The sequence below is a fragment of the Epinephelus fuscoguttatus genome, linkage group LG7, assembly GCF_011397635.1.
Source record: "Epinephelus fuscoguttatus linkage group LG7, E.fuscoguttatus.final_Chr_v1".
NCBI lineage: Eukaryota > Metazoa > Chordata > Actinopteri > Perciformes > Serranidae > Epinephelus > Epinephelus fuscoguttatus.
The window spans coordinates 39,654,802-39,677,331 of record NC_064758.1 but is presented as its reverse complement, the minus strand read 5'-3'; the positions used below and the strand labels follow the sequence as shown (position 1 = coordinate 39,677,331).

The 22,530-nt window shown below is 41.3% G+C and overlaps 1 long non-coding RNA gene across 1 annotated transcript in view; it reads left to right on the top strand.

Annotated features, from left to right (window-relative positions):
* LOC125891891 (uncharacterized) overlaps window positions 1-21,835 on the top strand; it is a 33,330-nt gene extending 11,495 nt beyond the window's left edge. The window contains exon 3 of the long non-coding RNA XR_007449666.1: window positions 21,603-21,835. This is a non-coding gene — a long non-coding RNA (uncharacterized LOC125891891). The remainder of the gene's footprint in view (window positions 1-21,602) is intronic.
* Window positions 21,836-22,530: the final 695 nt, after the last annotated feature.

Here is a 22,530-nt window from a genome sequence, read left to right as displayed (position 1 = left end):
CAGGCTCCTCAGGGACCATCGCTTCAATACAGCTAGGGCAAACAACACCAGCCGATACCAACACCATTACCACCTCCTATAGTTACTTATCCTCCCCTCCCTCCCTGCGGAGTGCTCTGTCTACACAGACCAGAGGAAAATGCATTAAGATCTTCCAGCAGCATAGAGAAAGAGTCCTGCTTTCATTTATCACGATTGCTATTGGCCCTAAAAGGGACAAATGTCTGTTCTCCATCTCTGTGCTATTAGAATGGGAGAAATGTGTGCCGTGTGTGTGAGATGGAAGTTATTTTGTGCTCCAGAGACGATCCACTGCGAGGCTGTTTAGCAGGGAGGGAACAGGTGTGCTGAGCTTCTGGCTTCCACCATGTGTTCCAGTTGTTTCATCTGCACCTGTTTCCCAAGTCCTATATATGATGATCAAAACACTTTATTAACCATAAAGTGCTCCCGTTCGTATGCTGCTCCGTCTCTGCCTCTAAATGTTTCACAGTCACATATTACCATCAAGTAATTAATTGATGGAACAGAGGTTATTGCATCAAAAATCATGTATTAACCAGGAAAATACCGCCTGACTAAAAAAGATAAACTTTAATTTGCTACTTTGGAAATTGATTGAAACTACAGTGAAACCAGCTCATGAAGGCATTGACGAATTTTTTAATGAACAAGCTGTCTTGAAATGTAACATATGTGCTTAATGCATGAAATCAGAGCAGCACATTTCTGCTTGGTGAAATGTGAAGACAATTTTCATTAGGACCAAAATCTAGCCATAACCAAGATGAAATCTTTCCACATGCTGAGCTACAGCAAAGACTCCTCAAACAACTGGCTGCAACAAGCGAGTATTTTTGTTATTTATTAATCTGGACGGTATTTGTTGATTAATGGATTAAATGCTTGGGCTGCAGAATGTCAGGAAACAAAGAAAAATGCCCACCAGAATTTTGTAAAGCCCAACGTGATCATTCAAAGTGCTTTTTTGTCCAACTAACAGTCCAAAACCTAAAAATATTCAGTTTAATATCAATAAACTAAAGTAAAGCAGCAAATCATCACAGTGGACCAAGTAGGAGCTGGAACCAGATAGTTTTTAACAGTTTGCTAAAAAAAAAAAAAAAAGTCCAAACAGTTAATCTTGATCAAAATAGTTTCCTTTTAATTTACTGTTGCTCAGATAATTGATTAATCAACTAATTTAAAGTTATGTCTCTTCTGTTGCTTTGTAACTTGAACACAGGTTGATACTACACTGCTACACTGATAAACTCCGAACAAATGATTTGAAGTTTCACCTTTGTCTTTTGGGCCAAAATTGGGTTACCTCCAAGGCAGGAATTTCACGGCCCTCTTTGTGGCCTCGATGGCCATCTGAAAACTGTATACCCGTCAGCCACCGTGGCCTTGGTGTCCCACTCTTCGCCTGTTTTGATTATTTCCTTCCTCTCCCCACCCCAGCACCAGAATGTTAGCACATGCACTAGATTGGTCAACGGTCAGGTGCTTTCGTAAATAGTCACTCAGAGCACCAGAGCTAACTCTGGTACAAACTTGGAATATACTGGTGATGCAGAGCACCACATGTTCAGAGTGGCTGAGCCTTTTTGTAATTGTTTTTAATGAGAATGAAGCTTTTTGCTCGTGGTTTTTGGGCTGCGATGTGCTTTGTGTTTTTGTGCCCTCGGCGCCTGGTGTTTTTGCCGGAGCGCTCTGACCTCCTTTGGTTGAAAAAACAGCAACTCAAAGCAGAAACTCACCCCACGTCATCTCTTTTTTCGTCATCTTTTCTCTATTGTCTAATAGGATGATTTGAGAGGCGGGCCTTCTGTGGTGGTCACGACTACAAGTTTACAGTTGGTAAACAACGGAGGAGAAACTGGTGGCAGCAGTTGCTGGATACGCAGAGCTATACAGCCCGATGATAGACAGCAGGTTGTCAAACTGCCTCTGAGTCACCCTAAAATATGCCTGGAAACAGCCATCATGGAGGAGAAGCTCCTGGACCAACTGGTGGTACTCCCCATGATCCACCATCTTTTTTAGGGTCTCATGTACCCACACAGATCTCTGTTTCCCTGTGCCCAACAAACTATTTACTGACAGCCTCTCACCCTCAACCAGAGCTACAGCAGGTACCCTCTGCCTCAACATTGTAGCAACTAGATACTAATTGCTGTGAAATAGATAAAATTAATAAATTCACTGTAGATTGATTACACAGAAAGGTTTGGGTAAGGAGGTGATGGCGTGGTTGCCTGGAAACAATTTTAAAGCAACCTGCAAAACGCTGTCTGCGTGATCGGGGCCTGAGGAGACAGAGCAGCAGAGCGCTAGGCAACGTGAAAGTGAACGATCTATCTCTTCTAACAGCATTGCTCATACAGTATTTTAGTGTCGTGCATCTGATTGGAGTTTAATCAACACGTGTGGTGTGACGAATAAAAATGCGAACGTGAAAGAGCTCTTATTTTGAAGTTTCTCACAGGTCGATTGGTATATGTACAACTATCAATGAAGACGAGAAGAAAGTAAGATGGCTCACTTGTTAGCTACATCTGTCATCCGCTCTGGAAAAAAACTATGTGCTATTAAATGTTATTTATGTTAATATTTAATATTATAGACTATTTCTCCATAGGGAACAATCCCATCTATAAATTTAATATATGGCAAAATATGTTAATTACATACAGTACAGTAACATTTTGAAATAAATCTTTTAATAAAAAGTGTTTTCATTTCTGTAGAAGTGTTACACTGGCTACGGTTACATGATGGCTTCTCATTCAGAATGAAATGAATCTGAATGAAATCATTCGGAATTAAAGTGTTTCCAGGTAGTTTACATGGGAAATATTAATTCCGAATGAGGGTTTACATGGGAGATCAGTTCAATCGCCTTTATTCAGGTCTGCGTAAGGTTTGGGGCAGGGAAGGTTTCTGATTGGATAGGGGGCGGGGCGGATGTTACGTGTTTACGTTTACCGGAAAAAAACACTGTAGTCCTCGTTCCAGATAACAAGATGCTTGACGACGCCGTTCTTAGTGCCTTTTTCGGGCGTGTTTTGCTTATATTCTTGAAGCAGCAGTACGACAACAACCTTGTTCTGCTAATGCTTCATCTGTTGAGCAGGAGTAGGGAGGCAGAAGACCATGCTGTGGCGAATGGAAACCGGTGACTGCAAGGAGTCCGACTGCTCTAGCTTAGCCCGTTGCTATGCAGCCCGTTGCTATGCGCGCTATATACGTCATCGCACAAGAAGGGCAAGGAAATGAGCATGCGCAGAAAGACCGGAATGAACTTAAAGAGGAATGAGTGTATACATGCACACAAAATTCTTTCATTCGGAATGACAAACGGAATAAACCACCCCCTTTAATCGGATTTAATTTTCAATCGGAATGACCGTTTACATGACCACTTTTATTCGGAATGGCCGTTCATTCCGATTAAAAGTGGAATTAAACTGTCCATGTAAACGTACTGAGTGTGTATTAAAAGGGCATTATTGCTTTTAAAAATGAATTTCTCTATTCACTCTTCTATGGCCTTGCTGCCCTGGCATGTGGCCTTTGTGCCCTCCAAAAAATTACCACCCCCCTGCAGGCCAAGTCGCCTTTCCTCTAAAATTACTAAATTTCCAGGCCTTGTTGCCTCTATATGTGACCATTCGCTAAGGTGAAAAACGGTCAAGCTTTTGTCCCATAACCTTTTATTATGGGGAAATATATTCTTCACTTAATTTGCATTCACAGGACTTTATCTGCATTTCAGTTTGTGATGGTATCACCAAATTTTTTGAGACTGCTTTGTTTACTTTATTTGCTGTTTCAGCAGGTTCCTTCCTGGGAAAAGTAACCTCTCAACAGCAGCTCGGTGGTTTGTCTGAGAGAATTAAAAGAATAAAACACTGTTTTTCATCATGGCTAAAGTAAATAATAAAAGAAAATACCTGTTTAGAAATTTGATTAACAGAAAACCAAAGGGACAAAAAAGGCAATAGGTCACACTGATCTCTGTAAAGGGCACTTAAAGGAATATTTCACCCACAAAATGATGATTTGCATATTAGTTACTCAGCCTGTGTTACGATGAATTTGTTTTTCTTGCATGGCTCTGAGGTGGACGAAGAATCCTAAAACAGAACATTCTTGATGACACATGCGTTTTTGCTAAAAACGTATTATTTAAAACAGTGGTTCCCAACTGGTCCAGCCACAGGGTCCAGATTTCTCCTTAGGCATTAATTCAAGGTCCACAGTTTAATATATTTAGTGCCATTCTTGCGTTTAGCCATGCCGTTGAGCTAGTTTGTTGTCTATGTCAAGTATCTGTCATTCTACAGCAGAAAATCGCATTTCAAAATAAAAGCTCTGTGTGGGAAACTCACTGTACTTCAAAATAAAGTGTTTTGCTTTTTTTTTTTTACAAACTTGACCCGTTTGCGAGTCACTTGTGGTCCATTCAGAAAAGACGCCCGACCCACTTCTGGACTGCGACCCACCAGTTCGGAACCACTGATTTAAAACACTTCCGCATATGGGTGGCGTGCCTGGGCAAGCGTTGAGCAGAGATCAAATGCATGCACTTGCTTGGGTGCAGAGGTCGTCCATGTGTGAGACGCACAAGTAGTTTAAATAGTAACGTTTTAGCGAAAATATATGTTTGAGAAGAACTGAGCATATGACTGGATAAATGTGGATAATACTAATCATATTTTATGATTTCTTGTGACAAATTAATTGATTGATTGATACTAGAAGTTTTCTAAATTGATATGCATATTTATTTTGTAACACTGGGTGGTACTTGGACTGTAAATAAACTGGGTATATTATTTATTTATTTATTTATTTAACTGAGTGGTAAATAGACTAAGGATAGTTGTATATTAATTGTAAATAAATCTGGGAATTTGTTGAAATAATACATATGCTAAAAGAAGAAATGTAAGAAAGGGGTAGGGACATAAGTTTTACTTCTGCCTATACTGTTATCTGTTTTTTTTACATTTTGGTGTGAAATAAAGTCATTCATTCATTTATTCATTATACTGTTGTTGATGTTCAACATGGCCCCCATTTACAGCAGCTCATCAAGAAATTTCTTTTGTTTTTGGATTCTTTGTTCACGGTGGAGGCATGTCAAAAAAACAAAGTTTTCCTCTCAAATTCAACCAAACATGGGGTGAGTAATTGATATACGAATGATCATTTTTGGGGGTAAAGTGTTCCTTTAAATCATTACCACCAGTCACTGATCTTAAGGCACAATTACGTTGATTACTGTTTAAAGTACATTTGTGAGATGCTTGTAAATGCATCTCTCTGACACAGTCTTGTCCTCTTCCCAACACAGAGGTGCTCCTTGGCCCACCTGAGCTGTGATTTGGCAGGGCACATCACACTGCTGCAGGCTACTGTAAATATCACCTTTCTTGTTATCTCCAAGACCTGCTTTTCCAGTAAATAGGGGAACATGTAATTCAATACACTGTGTCGGGCCATTTGCTTTCAGAGGACATCTAGGTGACATGACTTAGTGGCCCCGGAATGAACATAAAGATTAATAAGTAATGGCCATATAAAGATGATATTTGCACTCAGATATCCCCTTTTTTTACGTTAATGCTTTTGATCACAGGGAAACTGGTAACACAAAACGAGCGGCAGACAGCAGAAGGTATGATATCTCAACACTAGCTGGCACATTGGGATCCTGGAGGGCCTCACATTGTTGATTCAAACTAAACTTTGGAGCTGGTGATTTTTTTCCCCCCTTATTATAATCAGGAATTTTGCTGGTCTTGCATGATGTTTCTGACACATAGTGAATAACCCAAGCTGATCATGCAGCTACCTCATGATTTTATATATGACACTGGCGGTGATGACTCCAACTAGCTTGCATGTTACAATTTATTGACAATAACGATAGTATTGAACTGCATGTCCCACACTGAAAAAATGAAATGGTATTCGGTCGTCCTCTGTAATACTGTTGTTGGTCCCCCTGGCATTTTGTAATTTGTTGCAGTGTTTGTGTTCTCTTTCACACTTTAATATCACGGTATTGCTTCAATTTGAGCTGCAAGATAAAGTTCTATTTCATTTTGTGGGATTAACTTACTGGGTAGCACACGTCTCAAGGTATTTGTTGTGTTTTGTTTTATCTATGAATTATTTAGAAGCTTCAAAAATAGAGAATGGGTTACAAGACTGTGCGTCCTGTCTCTCTCAGCAATCTCAGTCAGATGTTTAATTTGGTCTGCTAGCGTGGAATAGCACTCACCACGACTGGGATTAGGTGGTTGGCTATGTAATTTCCCTGAAGGAGGGGCATGTTGAATTGGAGAATAATGATAAGGGAGGAACTGAACATTTGGAACAAGGAAAAATGAACCCATGATTGCTACGTGTGCTTGAAGTTGTCATGGATTTTAGCTTCAGTACAAAATACTGTGCAAAAAGTAGATGGTGCTTTAAAGGAACACTTCAGCCCCCAAATGATTATTTGTATATGAATTACTCAGCCCACGTTAATGTTAAATTGGGATTAAAACTTTGTATTTCTCACATACATCTACGGTGAATGATGAATCCAAAAACTGAGAAAACTCTTGATGAATTGAAGTCATTGGGGTCCACGTGTAACAACAGCAAAACCGTATGAAAACATCCATTCACAAACTCTCACACAACTTGTACAGTATAATCCAAGTCTCATTTATCCACTTGTATGCTCAGTACTTTCTGAACATATGCTTTTGTGTATGAACAGTGTTAGGCACGTACGAGTAGTGCACCTGCACTGTTAATGCAAAAGTGTTTAAAGTAGTAAGGTTTCAGCGAAATGCATGGGTTTGGGAAGTACTTATCATCAGAAACCTACACAGGTTTGACTTTCAAGACTTGGCATCTCATTTATAAAACAATGCATAGGATCCATACTAAAAATGTACATATGGACAATGCACGCCAAAAATGGTGTGCACCAAAAAGTATTTGAAAATGTCTACAATCAGGCTCCCTCCTCACCATCTGTGTTGCCACTTTCCTGTCTCTAAAGTGTTCGTAAGCACAGGTCAAAGTTTCTCTCATCAAGTTTGTTTTTATAGATCACAGCTTTTGCGTGGGAATTGATATATGCCTCTTTCAGGCCTTTCGTGCATAGGCAGTGCTTATAAATGAGACCCCTGGACCCGAAACACAACTTGCAAAACCATATTCCCCCCGCCACCTGCACATATGTCCAACTAGTTCGGCAACCCCACCTGCTAAAACAAGATCCGCGGCAAGACCCGAAAACCAAAAATCTTAATGACGTGGTTTGACAGCACATTTACAGAGATAATTTTGGGACATTTCATACAAGTGAAACTAAGATGATATATTTTAAAATGAAGGTAATTTAGGAAATACAACCTGAATTATTTTTTTGTTTATTCTCATAATTTTGAGCAACAGATCTCCACAGTTAATGTGCCTGAATACAATGGCTCCCGTATTCCAGCTGATGCAGAAGACAGAGACAACACACAAAGTCAGCAGTCAGAGAATTAAACATTAAAACATTAAATGATTCTTCTTCTCATAATATTTTAGTACATTTATCATCCAACACCTGCAATCCAACCCATATATTCTTTCTTTCACCCGGAACCGACCCTGGAAATAAAATGAAGACAAAATATCACCTGCAAATATTTTTTTTCCGGTCCAGTGAAGATTCAATGAAGGACTGTGTGAGCTGTGTGAGTTTGTGAAAGGATGTTTTGATGTAGTTTTACTGATGCTAAATACGGCCCTCTTTTACTCCGATTCATCAAGAATGTTCTGGATTCTTACCGTGGAGGCAGGCAAGAAAAACAAAGTTTTTTCCCCAAATTCAAAATAACACGGGGTGAATAATTTATGTACAAATTATCATTTGGGGGTTGAAGCATTCCTTTAACAATAAGTCTGCAGCAGTGCTATAATCATCCTGTATCGGCTCATTTTTCATAATTTACCCAACATGCTAAAGTTCACTAGGTCTATTAATGAAAGATTCCCTGTTTTTCTTTAGTCTGTAGCACTTTTTAAAAATGCTAATGGACTCCAACAAGCACCTGAGCAAGGATGAAAGTGCCCTAATTCCTGCTCAAAAGGTCACAGAGATGAGTTATAGTAGTATAAGCACCTGAAAGCTATTCCCTTGTTAGATTTGACAAAGGGAGGCTGCCATTTTCCCCCTTAAAAATAGTGTTGGGTAATAAATGATCATTTGTGGAATGTGGTTGCTACCGGCAGTGACTTTTCCTCTGACATAACTTTACTGCCGGCTGATTTACATCCCGATAGTTGTCCCCAAAATATTTAAAATGAGCGTTTTATTCATGATGCACAGCAGACGGTAGTGACACACGCAAGAGCTCTTATTGTGCTTCTTAGGGGAAATGGCTAATTAGTTGGCCATGAAAAATGCAGGCGTGCCTGTTTTACTATCATCCTCTATTTGACTCAACAACACTTTAGGCTTTTGTAACAGATTTGCAGTTATACACACAGAATCAGCACAATATGAAATATCTGCATGCCCACACTTTGCTTTCACATCATCGAGTTACTGACACATGCATGCTACTATCAATTATGGAACATATTGGTCTCTGGATAGGCGTGCCTTCTGTACGGTAGGTGCTGTGTGCACCTCAGCATATGTGATAGTCCTTCTCAGCAGCCCTTCACAGGTCCCTGAAAGGTGCTCCTGGTGTGGATGCGGGGCTGTAGAGCAGGGATCACAGTGACAGTTTCAGGTGGAGGAGTCTATTAATAGTTTACCTCTCAGCCAAAGCATTTCATCATTTTTGGTGTCTGAGGGCTTCCTGCTTCAAAAAAAGGGGGTGAAGTTATGCATCTCAATCTACCCCTTCATATTTCATGCTGTTGAGGATTATAAATAAAAGGACAGATTTTGACCTGGGCTATTAGTTACCCGGGATCCTGTGGGTGGATGGTGCTTTGTCTTCTGTCAGCTTCTGGTGTTTTTCCTTCAGAAAGCAACAGGATTACAATCAAAGTCGTTGGGATACAATATGAGATATGATCTGCGCTGCCTAGAAGTGAAAAGGAGGAAGATGGTGGGGCTGAGGAACAACAAAAGGCAAAACAAAACAAAACCAATCAGTCAAAATCAGCCAAAAGGGAGCATCAGAATGGAACAAGGTGGGGAATTTGACAGCAGGTCAAGCTATGGGTCAGTCTAAAGTACCACTCTGGTGATTGCTGTTTTCCCCCTTGTGCGACTCTCTTGTTTTGACCACACAAACTGGCCCAAAGTCTCCAGAGACGAGCATCTCTGACAGAGTGATGAGGAAAATAGTAAGCTAGAAAGCTCTCACTCTCTCACCTTCCCCATGGTCCGATAGATGGGCCCAACATATGCCAAAGCAGCCTGTCAGTGCTTCTTGTTGTTGGACAGACCTTTGATCTTGAACAAATAGAGAGAAGAGTCTCAGAGCGCCCGCCTCGGGGCATAAGGAAATATCGGCATCACAAAGGGTCAAATTCTGGAAGACGGCAGTAAAATTAAAACCTTTATTGCCATCTTTATGGCTTCATTCCCTATGGCAATTACATTATCTATGGAAAATGGCAGAGCTTTGTTCCCATTATCAGTGAAATCTCCAGCAAGGAGTGTCTGATGTGCTGAAAATGAAAGTGATGTATGTCAATCTGAATATATCACGGTGGATGTGGACATATGTGTCAAGGCGGCTACGTTCAGCAGTTTTAACACGCTGAGGTTTGATCACTTTTTGCAAATAAACACAAGTGCTTGGATATAAAACTCATCAAAGAATAATAAGAGATGTTTTTGCAGCTCAGAGTTTTTCTATCAAATCTAGATTGACAACCCTCACTTGAAATTAATGATTTTTTTTTTCTGCGACCACTCAGTCGCTAACCACCCGAAACCTCACACATTGACTTTTCTCCACAGATTGCAACTCATCCATTTTTTAATTGTGTTCATTTTTACCTGGGTCCCACCGGACCTGCAGCGGTGGTGGTCGTTGTCATCCGTCTGCTCTGACAGGAAGGGAGAGCGAGAGAGTGGCGCCACGCCACTTTCCACCCCAAGCTGATGTGTCAGGCTTATCACACAGCCGAGCGATCCTGAGGTGACATCCTCCACTGAATCAGTGACATTTCACGGACGGTGCAAATCTATCCATCTTTGTCAAACATCCGCCTCGATTTTAGCATTCCCTGAGTTAGCATATTGATCACTAAGAAACGCATGAGTGAGGACTTCTTGTTTTCTGCTCCTTAAAATGGGCATTGTGAGTCCACTGGACTCCTCTGTCAAAGTCTGCTGCTGTGGGCCTTAATCTGCCCTCTTCAAAGTTGCATAAAATATGGAGGGCTTTTGTCATTCAGGACCAAGAGGCTCACCGAAGACTTTCTTTGCCACTTTACTTTGTGTCAGAAAACTTTACTGGAGTGAAGTTTCAACAAAGTTTACTGCTGCAGCATTTTCATTATATTGAACAGTATGCCAGTCTTCATGGTAATATTTTAGACATTTGAAAGCAAGTGTATAAAGATAACTTGCCTCAAGATTTTGCTCTTTGCTCCCTCTTTCTTCTTTGCTTTAATAGCTTTATTATGGAATATAAAGTGTATCAGCAGTCAGGTTAAAGAACAGTTTGCTAATGCTTACTATACACTAGAAGACTTTGAAGCATCTCTGACAGAGTGATGGAGAATAATGCCTCTTCTCACATCCAAAGACTGAGTTTTTAGTCACACACTGAAAGATCTTGCAGAGTCACTATTGGCAAGTAGATCCATCAATCTTGCTCGATATATTGCTTCAATGATCAGCGATCCAATATCACCAATGCAAAGTGAAAACATAGATCCATGTGGTCATCTTTAGGGTACGCCTCTATTTTGAACTTCTTTGTCCATCAGACAGAGCCAGGCAGATCATGGCAAGCACCCAAAAAATATCATGAGTCAGCAGTGTAGAAACTTCTTGGATTTTGAAAATACATGTCAACGGACAAAGCACATGCCGTGTGTAAACAATGGCTTTTGAAATGAAATACACAGGATATACGGACGTACCAGCGTCGCCGGGCATCTCACTCTACTAACTTCTTGATGCAACACAGCAATGTTAGCTGCTCTGTTTTAACAATGTCTGGCTGAAATAACTTAGTATAGATAATACATGTAATTTTTTAACCTATGAGTGGAGGAAAACTCTGCTAGCCTCTGAGCTAATTCATGCAATGTAAAGATGCTAAAGCTAATAATGTGTGACTAGCGAAAAACATTTGTTTTGTCTATGAACATTGACAGTTATTGAGCTGAATTTTATACTTTTGTTAAATGATCTTGTCATTCCATGTTTCATGGCTGTTGGGAGAAGTTTGCTTTCAGGGCTTTATAGTTTTAGGAAAAAGATCATTGTTGTGGTTAGTATGAAAATATTTCTACCAGAGAGTGCTCTCTGACAAAAAGCCCCGAATGTTAATTGTCCCATGTGCTGTTTTATGTGTTAGTAGATTCAGCTTAAAGTAAACTTTACTGATCTTAACTGGTTACAATAATTTACATTATTTATGTATTGTTTTATGGCCCAAAGAGGAAAGTGGTGGCAGCTTCTCGTATACTGGTTGTGTTAAATGAGCATGAGATGTAGTCTCGTATCAATAGCAGATTGCTGAATTGAATCAAAATCATATCATGGCAGACTTTGTGATATCAACAGATATCGTGACATTGTCCAAAGACTTGATATAAAACTAGTCATTTACACCCCTATTCGCAAGACCACAACTAAATTACTCTCGAGATTATTTCCCATCCTGCACCCGGTGGAAAATATTATGCCAAACTCCTTTTTAGGAGTGCAACGTATTAATAATGCCTTACATGTCCACAAAAACATGAAACTCGAAAAAAAACACCAGATAAAAGGCATCATATGTCGACAGTATTCTTGTCAAATTGGAATCAATATGATCTATAAAGATAAACAGTATTTTTGTACAACCTTTAGATTTTGGATTTTGCTGCCTCAGCTTGCTACCAGCCTCCTTTGGCGAGATGCACTATTTTAGTCTGAGGAGACTGAGGGTATGACGGGTGAACCATTTCCCAAATTAAGATTTCTTGCTAAAGTAAGTGCTAGTTGGTGGGTCAGACACATGCCAAATTAAACACAGACTCTTGTTCACTCCACAACTCCACCAGTTTCTTCACCTTTTTCATAGTCCAAGAGAAAATTTGCTGCTTCCTGTTTAGTGCTTTAAAGAGCGCAGCTATTGGTTGTTGATAGTGTATTTGCATGAGCCGAGACCAACAATAATATTTAACATGTTTGTCAAAATGGTTTAGGTGTTCAGGCACAAATGTGTTCAATAAACCCAGGAACTATTCCTCCTCCAGCTGCTTTACTCAAGAAATATGAAGCTTTGTTTCCATCAGTTAAATTGCTGTGATGCATTACGAGAAAACACACAAGGAGGAACCCTGTTCATGAGAGAAAGTCCCAACCACCTGGGTCCAGCCGTGTGTAAACTATGGCAGCTTCTGTTATTTGTGTTGGGGCGTGCAATGTAATAATTGATTAATAATGCAAAGCTTTAGGGGAAACTATAACCCCTAAAATGAGGGCGATGATTGTGCTTGCGCCGAAGCAAATCAACAGCGACAGAATAGCACCAGGGATTACAACATCTGCAGTCTGTGGTGTCGAGGTTAACTTGTCCTGTGATTACAAAACGCATTTCCCGGGAGCAGGTGTTACATTGACACCGTTGCGATCATGTATGTGCAAATGCTGGTGCAAACTGAGGCGCGCACACACACACACACACACATGCAGACAGATAAGCACCCAATCACACAAAGAGGGTGAGAGAGCAGAGAGAAAAGAATGGCTGCTTTCCTAACCATATGCTTTTGGCCTCTATGCCTGTGAGACCCGTGTGAAAACATGAATGAGAAGCCTGCAAATCGATAGGGACAAGAGATCTAGTGTCTAGCAAATCCAGTGCAGACTGACATGTTCTCCATGTAATCTCCTGCATTGTGCTGCGAGGGGAAAGATTATCCTTCTCCGACTGGCTGGTAAAAGGTTGCTTTGCTGTAGTTCATGTCTGTGTGAAGGGAGGGAGCATATGCCTCTCTGTAAACGATGCTGGCTCCCCCTCCTCCTCTGTCAGAGGCTGGATTATGTCCAACATTATCCACCCCCCCTCACACACACCCGACTCTCCAATAAAGGGCTTTCTCTCTCCCCTTCCCCTTTCAAAAATCATCGGATTTATGACAGTGGATTTCGGAAAAGTTCTGCGCCAATTTTGATGCCTGCTAAGTACCCCAGCAGGATTAGAAGAGGCCTCTTGATGTGTGCACTCCAGCGCGTTGAGCAGTGTATTGTGGTCAGGGTTATCAACTGAGGAAAAAAGGCAGTAGTACATAGTGCATAATGATAAGGCTCGTTATACACATCAAGTGCTGAAAGCAGAGAGTGAGGAAAGAGCATGCGTGTTTGTTTAGAATCAATAGAAAACACTATCACGTTTAATTTGTCTTGTGCTGCCTTTTTCCACCCCTTTGCTTTACATTCATAAACAGCAGATCGGGGAAAATGGCTAGCTCCACTGTAGCAGCACCATTACGGCAGATGCAGGGGAAACGGCGTAGGGCCTGCTTGAATGAAATGACCGCTTCCATTGACTGTAAATTGAAACTTAACACTGCGGCACAATTTACAAAGGCATAATAAAAAGCAGCGACTAGCTCTGGATGGACTTGTAAAAAAAGCAGTATACATGTTGTAAATTGTAATGAAATACAGCAATGACTTTGCGATGATCTCGAAATAAACAGGAAAAAGTTGTGCGATATCTAATTTGAGATTTATTGTGCCACGCTCCTGTTGGCATATCTGTGTGTGTGTGTGTGTTCTTTAAGTCTAGACACAGGAGGCAGACAGTCACCTTCACAGCCAGCTATCCCTCCAAACAGCCGGCATGAATTTCTCTCTATGATGATGCTGGGTGGCCTGTATGTGCAGCTGTAAATTCAGGATCGCTGAAGCAGTTTTGACGGGCCGCCTGCAGTCTGACAGAAGGTCTGGTGTTGGAGCTTTGGGCAGGTGTGAGACGAGGAAGAGCCAGGTTACACTCAGTTAATAAAGCCTCAACCAGTTCCTCAGTCTGCCCTTGGAGATCACTTACATCAAAGCACCAATCAAAAACTGGTGCAGATATAATTTGTCATCAGGGATTTCCTGCTGGAGAATTATAGAGAAGATACAGGCCGATCAATACTATGGATTTTCACTGCAGTGGCTGATTGTCCAATTGCCGTGAAACATGTACCGAGATAAAAGGGCACGCCTGCCATTTTGTAACAGACTGCCGAGTCAGCATAGGGCTTGTCAGATACTTATAGGCTGCTGTGATAGAAAATTATCATGCTGCAGTGTCCAAGTACTATTTAACACATTTTCCCTCCATGGGACGTGATTCATCACAGATCCCCTCTCTCTCTGCTTTTGAGGGGGCATCACTCTGCGTCATTGTCAAGTGCGGCTCTGGCCACACATGGGTGGTGTTTAAAAGGAGCAGACACACACGGATGCCAGCGCAATGCAATCCCTCCGCCAGAAGATGTCAACCAGAATTAGGGAAGACGTTTGGGGAATATGTTAAATCCCCCAAACACTGCTCAACGCTGACCACTTAAAGCTTTTACTACTGACTTAAAAAAAATCCTCATTTTACATCAACTTCCCAAAAAAACATTTATTATTCAAACAATATATTGTTAAGCATTTTTAAGAATCTGTGCTTTTGAGGACCTGTTGCATCCTTTGACACTACCCTTCAGTCTAGATATGGAACATCAGTATATATGGTCAGAGCAAATCCTTTAGGCTTTCCAGTGCTGCTGATAAAGGTGTGTCAGAGTACTTGGTTGCAGAGCCTCTCTCTTTTTTCTTAATCCTGCTCTAGTCTGACACTGATCATAAAAACTGATGGACCAGAACCAAATAACAGCCTTGTGAACAGTACAGCATGTGGACAGCAGGGTGGCATAGTGAGTAGCAACACCCTGAGTTCACAGCCCCAGCATCGACCAGTTCATGTTCAAGCAGCGAGGCCAGCAAAAAGTCACATCTCTCTTTCAGGGATGAGCAGAGTAGCACAAGCAGGTACATAAAGGCCGGCCTCCACTAGGTAGTCTCAGCTTGGTGCATTTTATTAGCTGCTGGTCTGTTGGTCAGTCCCATAGACTGAGACTGTAGTATATAGAGATATATGACACGTCTCTAATTCCTCCCACTGTTCAAAAATTAAGCCAAAATACGCTGGATACCGCTGTTGCACTCTTGCGCTTTAGGAGCCAGAGTCAGCGCAGTAGCGATCAGAAGTGGAGTTGCTGTATCAAGTTCCTGCCCATCCATCCATCCAACCCAATCGTGAGACGTGATCATGACATCACACCCCCTTTTTATCGCATCAAATAACTAAGTAAACAGAAATAAGAACTAGCTAAAATCACAAATACGATTTTTGGGAAAAAATTATTTGACGTGCACGTTGAGTTTTTAGTTTGGACCATGTCCTATCCCCAACCCTGGAGGGGGCGGTGTCTATGACCTACACTGCAGCCAGCCACCAGGGGGCGATTGAGATCTTTTGGCTTCACTTTCTGAGTAGGTAAAGCTGTGGCTGGAGTAGCTACGTGACCCGCCAACGAGCTACATGACTCCCCCACCATCACTCCACAGTCAGCCCCCTTCGCTCCTTGGTCCGGAAGCAGAAGCCGTGAAGGAAATGCTAAGTTAGCGGCTACCTAGCTATGAAGTGTTAGGTTAATAGAGAGGTGGTTATGGTTAGGATTAGGGTAAAGGTCAGGGTTCCATCTCTTAATTTATGTAAGTTGAACCACGTCGTAGTATCTAATGAATACAGTCAATGGATAAAGTGGATTATTTCTCAATTTGCCTCATATTTGGCCACTACAAGCGACATTGTAGCAGAGTTCAAATAACCATCACGATAGTGGGTTTGTCTTGTACTGGTAGTGGGCGTGGTTTGTAAGGGACGGGTTGTGTAGGCTTCAGACAGAATTTGGCTGCAGCTATACATGTCTCTAACTTTCCGGGAGCTGGCCCACTACTTTGGTCAAGACTAAAATATCTCAATGACTTTTAAATGGCTTGTTGTGGAATTTTGTATAGACATTGATCCACAGAGGATGAATTCTACAGATTTTGGTGTTCCCATGACTTTTCCTCTATCGTCATGAGGCTTACATTTGTAGTTTTGAGAGAAATATTTCAACAACTTTTTGATGGATTTCTATAAAATGTGAACACACCTTCATGTTCCCCTCAAGATGAATTTTAATAGTAATAGCGCCATCATCAGGTCAAAATTTGTCCAATATTTTGGGTTAATAACCAAATGACATTCCGGTCAGCCTCACCTGTACTTTGTGGTTTAATGTTATCTAGCAAATGTTAGCATGCTAACACATTAAGGTGGTGAATATGGTAACATGTCAGCATTTAGCTCAAAGCCCTGCTACCTGAGTACAGCCTCACAGAGCTGCTAGCATGGCTGCAGACAGTTTTGTTGATTGGTCCAAAAATTGTCAAGTGAGATGAGAGATGTTCCGATCCAATGCTGCATATCATATTTTAATACACCATTGTCAATGAAAATAAACAGACCGAATTCTGATCCTTTCTTTACTGAATTTTACTGTGTTCTGTTTATCTCAGTCTGCTAATGTTGCAGTGCTGCTCTCATTTGTGACGGCCTACAGCACGTACATTTTCCTCAAATGTGAGTGAAAATTAGAGGGTGAGAATGTGAAAAATTATTTGGCTGCGGCAGTGCAGTTGACTTTGATTTCTAGATTTGCCAAAATCCTACGCTCACAAATCATGACTGTACAAGATTGTTTGTGGGGAAGGAATTCCACTGTGTAACACCACTGCACAAATGCTTCTTTAGTTCCAAAAACTCCAACAAATTGATTCGTCTTGTCTCACGCTGAGAGTCACATAAGTTTCAGAAGTTTCATTTACCCAGTTTAACTTTTATTCATATGTGAATAAAAGTTTTTTGGGTAAAATAGCTTGTGGTGCGTCAGATTTAGACTACAGTTGTTATTTTGATTAGTCAGATACATATTTAATCAACAATTAGGTTAATATAAGTATCTGATTGGACTTGATTTCAAAGGTTTGGGATCGGGGCCTAACGTGTGATCAGGACATCCCTTGTAAAATGTAATACCACTTGGAATTAAAGTTTCCATGCAGCCGTGTGATCTTAGCGGTAAAGATAGAAATGCACAAACTTGATGAACAGCCTAATTTATCTCCTGGAGGAACAGTTTTGGGGAAATTCCTGTCAGATGGAAAATACCACGGCTCATGTCATAGAAAACAAGCGTTTCAGAGTGGGTGGGCCTTGTACCATGCAGCACTAAACGGAGCCCAGACTTGTCTGTCTTTGTTGTATACGCCAAGCCAGTCTCCGGACTGAGGGCAGCGACTTACAGGGCTGGATGCCAGGCAGAGAAAATGAGAGGCTGCAGCTCAGTGACAGAAGCAATGACCCTCAACTCAACCATCTTTTACTGTTTACGGATGTGCTGTTGCCATAATGACCCACTTTTAAAGCTGGTCTGCCAGTTTAGAACATTACATTTTCATGTATTGAGGGAGAGCTGGCAGTACTCCCCACAGGGATGACCAAAAGGTTGACGCCGCAAGAGTCCGTATAGCAAGAATGCACAGAGGTTTTTCATTTACTGTGCAGGACCAAAGTGAGATGAGAGTTACAGTTTAGGACAAATGCAAAAATTTGATGTGACCAAACAAGCTGAAAGATAAAAAGCACACAGTTCAAGAAACTTTTATTCACCTTCCCACTGGCACCAACACCCACGAAACATAATTCTCCAAACTTATTATCAAAGCCTTGCAGGGCCACCTCATACTTTAGCAGCCCAGCGTCTAAATATAGCAGCAGTTGGTTTTTAACTATGCCAGTGGTGTGGCTGGATGGCAGTGACAGTGCTGTGGATTAGTAGTGGTTAAGCAACACTCTTGGTGTGAATATAGTGGATTTACCACAAATTATACATGCGTGCACACTTCATTTACACTTTATTTTTCATTATTATGAGGAGTTAAAGGAGCTGTTGTAAGTACTTTCTCACATTTAAAATCTCAAAATGTACCTTTTAAATTAACCTTGATGGTATTAAACACAGATTTACAGGAGTATCCTTGATAATTTTACAGCACTATAGAGTTATCTCATGGTCATCTGTTACAAAAGGTTCAGGGTAGTTTCTGAGAAATGTTAAGGTGAATTGCTTTGTAGTTGAGATCAGCAACAAAATTCAAAGCTTTATTCAACCAAAATTGAACCAAAATTCAAAAGTGAATGGACTGAAATTGCTGAAATAATTAAATCTGGTAGTGATGTAGTGCTTGAAAAGATTTTTCAGTCAATTTCTTTCGGTCAATTGAGAGAAAATTAATTACTTTAATGACAACTTTAGATAGATAATAAACCATTTGAACCATTAATTCACCCTCTACAGTGTGAAGACCTGCAGATTTTCCCTGTTTCTTTGTGTTATTTTGAATCATATTTTTGACTTTGGTCAAAAGGCAGTTTTACATCAAGCTTCTTTCATATTTGTTTGAACACACTGTCTCAATATAGTAGTGAGTTTTCAGGTGATATGTTTATTTTAGTCTCTACTAGAACATAGGGTGTAACTGAACATGCCTGTATTTACACTCTGTCTGCAATGCTCCATTGTAGCGCCTGTGTCTTTAAGCCGTCCTCCTGAAAAAACCCTGTTGTGATTGGTCAGCTTTTACGGGTTTTCCACTTCTATGCTCTTGGCATCTCTGCACCATCATTACAGCTGGAGAATAACGGTACCAAAGTATGGTGGCACTTTTAACCGTGAAAAATCAACAATAAAAGCTTCTTAACCAAATGTTATGTTAACAACTGGATATGTTCCAGCAGGAATATGATCCAAAATCATAAAGAAATTAACGATAGTTTTGATGGTTTCATTTACAGGCTTCCCTGACATTAGCATGTAGCTACATGTAGCACTGTACTAGCAGCTAGAGAAGGACTGTAACTGAGTATAGCAGCACTTTGTATCATAAAAAATCACTAATAAAAGCTTCTAAGCCAAAATCTTAACAACCAGATATGTTCCAGCAGGAATATGATCCTTAATCTGGGAGACAGATTACATGTTTCTCTGTCATTAGCATGAAGCTACATGTAGCATACCACACCACATGTTTTAGTGCAAATGGAGTCTTCTCCACAAGCTGGAGAATCTTTGTCACTGAGCTGGGTATTGGTACTCAGTTCCTTTGCGATATTGACCAAAATAACCCAGTACTAAGTAGTATTGCAACTTCTCCAGTCAAACAAAACCTCAGTCAGGAGACTTTCAGTTGAGCTGCTGTCATCTTGCCAAATGGCCACTTCAGTGTCTGCCTGGTTAGCACGAGCTAACACAGCTAACAACCAACACCGCACCATTAAAAGGTCCAAACGAACCCTCACCAGAATGTCTCGACTCTGTTGTTAAACCCATTATTCAACTGTCAGGTAATGTTAGCTGTGTGATGCTAACAGTTAGCCCTGTCACTTTGTGTGTGTGGCCGGACTCTCACTCCTGTGGGGGAGCTCACACTCCCGCAGACACAGCTACAACACATAAAATCTGTGGTGTGGTGAAGTCGAGCGTGACCGAGTTGGCAGTTCAGCATGCCGGGATGCCAACATTTTAAAGTATGGTTATATTACACGTCAGTCCATTCACATTATGGGTATTACAGTACTCTATTAGGATAGAATATCACTGAAAGGGTACTGGTATTGGTACTGGTAAAATTGTAATTTTTATTAAATGATATGCAGCCCCATCACTGAACTGGTGACCCTCCTGATCTGGCTATATTTTCCTCCATATGATCTGTGTTGGAGAACAGAACCACATGCACCTTGTAAATCCAGAGCAATTTCACGAGTAGCCAAAACAAATAAGAGATCGGTCTGGCTGGACTGATTCGTCTCAAGGTCAAAGGTCAACCATAACAAAGTTTTCCATTTTGTTTTCCATTCTCTGTTGTCCTACCTGCTGCCTGTCTTAGATGACGGGCGTGGAGATGAGTGTTTTGGGAAATATGCACGGCAAAATGAATTCATACTGTAAGGTAATGAGGACTTGCATGAGCTGTAATTGTTATTATTGCTAGACACAAATTGAAAAGCATAACCTGTCTGACACCAGCTATCAGTTGTCATTATGTGGGAAAACATGCCCTCATTGCAGATAGCTGTCTGTTGACACCCAAAGTAATTGAGGAGGTAGTCGAGCTGTTGAAGGCTCTCAAAGGGGAGGACGAACACTTGATCAGAGCATTTTTATGTCTTCGGAGATGATTTGATTTCACATAATGTCTATTTTACAGCCAGATATGCCATTAATTTGCATGATAGCGAGCCAAAATGTGACATTTTTATTTAGACGTCCCCACAATGTTTGGAGAACAATTGGGTGGCGTTTTTTCTTCTGTCAGTCTTTCAGAGCGGTGGCGTCTCATTATATCATATCTAACAGAGCAGTGAATAGCTGCCTCTCTCCTCACATTGCTGTGTCAGGTCAATGTGCCATTTTTTAAGTGGTGACGGGAGAGAGGAGGTGGGGGTATATTGTTGACAGCAAGATGATGATTACACATTTAACTCTTTGTTGTTGTTTACCAACAGCAGAAAGTAATAGAAGAAACAAAGAAATTACTTTAGCCTGCACATTATTCTACATCCCATATCCTATTTATTGTAGTTCTGCTGTGGACATCCAGCCAGGAGGTACTTAGATGTGATCCAATTTCAATGTGGTGACTGCTTATCTGGAAATGTATCTGCAGATGCAATGTTAAGACATAAAGTATTTTAGCCATACATCTACAGCACAGGGCGATGCTCTCTCTCCTGTTAGCTCAGACTGGCAAACCGGGCAAGTCTGTGCTTGGTGCCTGAAGCGCTGAAGCGAGAACAAGGGGCTTCTTTCCCATGAACTGGAGCCAAGTGCCAGCACTTAAGGTGAAGGGCCGAAGCGCTGGAGAAGTAATTTAATCTGAGGCTCTGCCCAATTCCCTGGGCGGCCGAGTTTAAGAAAGGTCACATAGAGAAACAGGCACTGGTGACCCCTTCCCAATTACGGGCGCTACAGCAGAACATATCACAGCACCGTCCAAAGTGACAGTCATTTAGCAGCAACTCATCTGAGGGGAGGAAGTGGGAGATGGATGATAAGGAAATAAAAAATGATTTGCCAGGACCTGTTAGCCACTTCTCTACACAGGCCTGCTGCTCCCCCAGCTCGTCCCTGTCTTATTCACACACACTCATATACTCTCTCCTTCTCTCTCTCTCTCTGCCCCCCCCCCTCTCTGTCTCTTCCCACCCCCTGCCACCCCTGCTGCCCATCTCCCTCCTGCTCCACAGACACGTGACGACTCCGCATGATTATTGGCGCAATCACTCATGTAACAGCCTGCCCAGCTTTCCGTGGGGGCTCCAGTATTTGTCACTGTCACTTCCCCAAGTGCTCCGCCATTGTCTTGGAAATTGTATGTGTAAGGCAAGAGATGCCTGTGACCCACTTCGACAAGGGAGCCAGCGATGTGAGGGCGCTCATCACACAAAAAAACAGCAGTTTGATGTGTCCTATTATGTGTCCCAGCAAGAGCCATAAATAATTGTGACAAGTTTTTTGTTGCGCGTGAAAGTCCTTGACTCTGCCTCCTGTTCCAGCACCTCCTCTCTCGTATGGAGACGCTGCCAAGCACCCCCGATGATAGATGGCACGGTGCAGCAAATGACAACGGGATAGATTTTTAGTTTGTGCTTTGGAAGGGATCAGTAATGGTGCTTTGCTGTACAAAGCAATAAAAGAGAAGGACAAGAGACAGAGGGGGGAGAATGAGGGGAACATACAAAAAAAAAAAAAAAAGGATCCATCGATGCCGGAGAGGGAAGAATGATGGTCGGTGACGCATGATTTTTGGGCGTTTGAGCACTTAGATATATGAAATCAGGGTTTGTCAAAATGGAATGGTGGTGTGGCATTTGGCCGCTCACCGCAAAACATACATAAAAAATGCATGAAATACACTCTGTGGTATTATATTGTCCACTACCACTGAAGAAGAATAGTCTTTTCTTCCTACAATAAAAGAGCAAATTGATATACCCTGGTACAACTGCATTGTTTTTGTTGTTTGTCTCTACCTCGGACAAACACAAGCTGTACGCAGTTGTTCAACTATTCATTTGAGTACATTGTTTTTGCTCTTTGTTACTTGCCAAGCTGTGATTTCGGACTGCTTAGCAGAGGAAAAATTTCTGTGAAAAATTGACACGGACGTTAGAT